Here is a 5,605-nt window from a genome sequence, read left to right as displayed (position 1 = left end):
CTACGTTTGATTTCGCTAATGAGAGCGAGGTAGGAGTCTAACTCGGATCTACGCTCTGGGAAGGCATCACACAGGGTGTCCCTAAACAGGCCGAAGGCTATGACGAAGTCGCAGAAGTCGAGGGAACGGTTAAGGCGGGGATCGGAGGCGCGGAACACGGCAGAGAGCTGGTCGGAGCCTACCAGCTTTCTGTCGCATTCGGGAGTGGGGAGGATGAGAGAGGCTAGGTTAACGTCCTTCCCTTCGGTTATTTGGGCTCTGAGGTGAGAGGAAATGGCGGAAAAGGGAGAAATGAAATAATTACCGGCAGGGGCAACTGGCTGGGCGGAGGAGAGTGTGAACCCGGACCGCGGGTGGGGTGGCACTGGGTTGTTTGGAGGAGGAAAAGAGGACGAGAGCGTGGCGCTGCCGGCCGTTGGAGGAGGGAGCACGGGCGCTTGCTGAGAGAGCCGTGATTCGAGTGCCCCGACTGCGCTGGCCAGGGTGGCCATGGCTGACAGCAGCAGGGCGGTGGAGTCGTGAGATGGCGGCGAATGCGGATCTTGAACGGGGCCAGCGTAGGCCTGGGAGCCGCCGGGTTCGTCCTGGGTGAGCTCGGCTGAACGCGGGGTTGCATTTTTCTTTTTTACCCTTACTCTTGCCTTGGCTGGGGGACTCGTGCTGCTGAGTCTGCGAGGACTCGATGGTGGCGAGAAGGAGATCCACTAGCTGAGAGTGGGTTAGGCCCCGTTCGGGAACGATGCCGTGGCCGGAGAGCGCGGCGTAAATAAGTTCGTCTGGCCAGGAGACGTACTCGGCGGCAGCAAGCCTGGAGCTGCGGCGGTGAGAGGTGCTGTCATCTGGATCTGACATGATCGATGGGCGTTTACCTGACTACCTGAACGGAAGCACAGATGAGCGAAGGGAAGTGAGGACCGTTTATAAAGGGGTGCGGACAAGGTAACGCAGATCTGATTGGAGCAGACGGATGATGGAGCATTACAGCTCTAAGTTGAACTATCGTTAACAACTAAAACTTTGTGAGATTACTGTAGCTGTGCAACGAGACGATATCAGCCTGCCTGGTGGATATAATGAAAAATAAAAAAGGCAAATCTTTAAAATGATCAAGAGTTCTACAAAATTCAAAGAACAGGAGCTAACATTGCCTAGTATTCCCCCCCAATGCATGCTGGAATTGAAGCTCACTTCCAGGTTCTCTGTCAGCATGCCGTTTCTGTCATTATTTCACCTCCTGCTGGTCGCGAGGTTACACTTGATTTTATTACTTTTAATAGTAAACCTTTTCATAAATACTTTGGGTTTTCAATCGCTAGTTTAGTCTTTTTTAAATCGTCATGCTACAGTATGCGTACATAAGTAAATTACGGTTCCATTAATTTTAAAATGAATAATAAAGTAGTGTATATCTCTAGGGTTTCTAACTTTCTGGTTCTATACCCAGTGAAGACCTGCCCTTGCTGCCAATAGCAGTAGTTTCCGCCCGGTTTCATTTCGGACTGGATGTATAAAGATGGCGAATTTGAAATAGCTGAAAAAGTCTTCAAAACAGGTCTGTCGAAACCAATGGCGTCACTTTTTCCATATGTTTTATGGTCTCCAGTAGTATTTTTCTCTCGTCATCAAATGTTTGGCTCAGAAATGCAAAAACTCAAATATCTCAGTGAATTCAAGGCTTCAAGGGTTGTGCAATTGAAAGTAAGTTTGAAGGTGAACTACTCCTTTAAATTCCAGAGGGAGAGATGAAGAGAGAGAGAGAGAGAGAGAGAGAGAGAGAGAGAGAGAGAGAGATGGGGGGAATTGATAAGCGATTGCTTGCTTTATACACCCATTCATGAACTTTAAGCAATAGGCTATCTTGCTGTTTTCTAAATCCTCCATTAGGCTATTGTTATATTATATATTATAGTTATACTCCATCGACATTACAGCTGAAGCCTGAGACTATATGAACAATAACTACAAAATGCCATACATTTTCCAAACACAACCTATAGGCCTATGCAGTAATTACAGCTCCATCCAGGTAGATGTAGATGTCATGTCTTTTTTTCAAACTTTATAACAGTGCCCAGATCTAATAAGCCCAAATGTCCAATTTAAAACACGACCAATACACGCACCTGTTTTCCCATATGACGACACGTTTGTCTCATCATGAGTGGATATAAATAAATACAAATTGATAAGCCAATTATCCGATCACAATATAGCTTATGTATGTAGCTAAACTGACGTTAATGCAGTTAATAGTGGCTCCAACTTAAAATAGGCAAACAGAACCGACAAAACAGAATAATGTAATTGATTCAATACATAAACAACTTCTTGAGCAGGCTGCACTTACCGGTAATAAAGCAATGTCTCACCTCTTTCTTGAAAAGAAAAAAAGAGATTCGCTGTCGTTTAATTAATAGTTTTAGACTTTTAGTTGTATCCTGCTTCGTAAATATACGTCCACTGTCCCGTGCAGCGCTCACCCTCATGTCGTGCGCTTCACAGGCGCGGGTTGCACGCGCTGTTACAATGACATCGGTGCCCTAACGAACTATGTGACCCCAGAGGTTGTATACATTTTTCGGTTTCATTTTTAAGATAAAGAGAGAAGATAAAACCAACTTCTTTTGGTTGACGACGTTGACTACTTCGGCCTATTTATTACATCAGAGCAAATGTATGTGCCTGCCATCATAGTGAGGATTTTTATAGGACCAATTCGATGACAGACTCAGTGCATGTGTATGTAGCTAAGAGTAAGAGTTCAAACGGTGTTCAAAAGTTATTTTCAGACTGAAGATCATGTGAATGTGATCCTCGGAGTCAGGAGTCAAAGAATTCAATAGGTAACACATTTCGGTGTAACAGCTAAGCGAAGGACTGACACTATAATAATGTCCAGTAGGTTCTGGCCAGTGATGGAAAAAGTAGGTGCATGTAGGTCACATGTTTTAAGTACTGAAATGTAGATACAGTAGGCCTACAACACTGTTACAAGTATATGCATCCTCACAATGCATCCCATTGTGAGCTTGTATAGATCTGCTATTTTCAAATGGCCAAGATATGGTTAATGGTTTTGTAATAATAATCAAAATCTATAAAGTAACTATAGTAACTAACGTTTTCATATAATTATATGTGCAGTATAAGTAGGCCTACAATACATTTCCTCAAGGAAGTTAAAAAAATATATATACCTCAAAATCGTATAGTACAGTTCGGCTACTTGAGTATACTCCATGACTCCATAACACCATGGTTAATATGGATGCATTCTGGATCTATCATGGACAGTAAGCTTAAATGGTGCATTTATATAGTGCCTTTATCCAAGGTGCTTTACGTAGATGGTGCATTACATTCACCCATTCACACACCGATGGAAAACATGCAAGGCACCAACCAGCACATCGGGAGCAATTAGGGGTTCAGTGTCTTGCTCAAGGACACTTGGACACTAACTCTGGGGGAGCCCGGGTTGAACCCGGCGGGTTTGGCCACTCTACCCCTGAGCCACTGTGACACAGTGGAATGACTATTATACTGGTTTAGCCCTTCAGCTAAACAATGATAAAACATTTAATGGCATCTTATTAGGTCTTATTTCTTTTCCCTGTAAAAGGAAACCTGCATGTAAAGTGGACTTGAATCAAGTATAAGTAAAGAGCACTTAATTTAATTTGGTCTGTTGGCAAGACACCTAAGGAAGGAGTGAGCCTGCACAGTGTCTGCTTAAGCTCTGCATGCCGTTCTAACTAAAGTTCACATTACAGATTTGACTGAAGTGGTCAGACAGGGGCAGAACTATTTGTTGCGCCTTACCCCTATATATGCCTAGACTCTTTTGCCATGATGTTTTACTAATTTGAAAAACATTTTAGAATATAGTTCAAATAGCCGATTTACATGAAGCTCAAAACATGTCGATGTAGATCAGCAAGTTGAACTATTTCAAAATGTTTTTTTTTCTTCAAAATAGTCAAATCTGGCTAGTACGTTTAATAAGGGATAAGGTGGCGTGCAAGATAGAGCCTTATAATTATAATTACCGGTACTTCCCTTTAGGATATGTGGGTCCCAAACCTTTCAGGTGGAGACCCAAAAGAGAGGGGTTTTTTTTATGAGAATTTCTTAGATTTGTTTGTTTGTTACATTTATTTGAAAACTTTGGTTAGTTACATTTGTAGATTTTGATTATTATTACAATGCGACGCATTGTGAGCTTGTAGATCTGATTTTTTCAAAAGTACTTTCTGCTTTTGGTATAGGCCTACTTTAAGTACATTTTGTACTTTTACTTCCGAACTTCTACTTGTATTTCTATATTACAGTCTTGATCATTTTAGTATACTTTTTCCAGCACTGCCAAACATGGAGTGTCAGTTCAGTCCGCTGTCACATTGAGCATGGAGGCACAGCCAGTGAAATGCAATCAAGTGACAAGTGATCCTGAAACTTAATATGAGAATTACATGGCAATGTTGAACATTAGTGGAACTGAATAGATACTTCCATCCCATATCAATTGCATATGTGAGGAAAGAGAAAACACGCAAATGGGTAATTGACCCATGGAAAAATGTCCCATGCAGTGAGCAGTAGCATAAAGGTGTGTGTGTGTGTGTGTGTGTGTGTGTGTGTGCGTGTGTGCGTGTGTGTGAGAGAGAGTGTGAGAAAGAGGCCATACGAAATCTTTGTGAACTTGTAGATTGGCTATTTTCACTAGTTGTAGTCAATAATTATAAAAGATATATTAACATTTTTGCGTTGATTTGTCTATATTTAAGCAACTGTTTGATTATTCGATTGAAGATTTCACTTATCTGGGCAGCCTTATCAGTAAGGACAGCGGGGCATCAAAATACCTTCTCCCAACTTCGTTCCATCTGGAGGTCAAAACAATATAGCCTTAAAACGAAGATGCTCCTATACAACAGCAATGTCAAGTCTGTTCTGCTGTATGGTTCTGAGAGCTGGAGAGTGGTCAAGACAGACACTAGGAGAATAGAAGTGTTCCACAACAGATGCCTCAGACGTATATATGTCAGATCTTTTGGCCGAATAAAATATCAAACAATGAACTGTACAAACAAACAGGGAGCTGGAGAATTACCAAGGACATTACACACAGACGCCTGAGATGGCTAGGACATGTACTGAGGATGGAGCAGGACTGCATCACAAAGGTGGCCTTAAGATGGACACCACCAGGCCAAAGAAAACCTGGGAGGCCCAAGACCACCTGGCGCAGAACTGTGACACAGTTCAACCTGTCCTGGGGAGAGGCGCAACATGCTGCCAGGGATCGGATGCAATGGAGAGCGCTCATTGAAGCCTTATGTCCCATAGGGGATGAAGAGTAATTAAATAAGTTGATTATTCGATTAATTGACAAAGTTATCAATAGAATAATCGCTAAGAAAATAATGCATAATTGCAGCCCTCTTGCAACTATCAGCAACTGTAGCTGCATTTATTTATTTCAAAACTGTCCAAGGTATCAAATTTATCCGTTTAAACCTCAGTCGATGATGATTAAACTCCAACAGTGTCGGAATGAAACCCGATCCCTTGCACCTGCCAAAAGGCTACACAGAAAACGTGG

This window comes from Protomyctophum parallelum (assembly GCF_964188405.1).
Source record: "Protomyctophum parallelum genome assembly, chromosome: 3".
NCBI lineage: Eukaryota > Metazoa > Chordata > Actinopteri > Myctophiformes > Myctophidae > Protomyctophum > Protomyctophum parallelum.
This window is presented reverse-complemented; position numbering follows the sequence as displayed.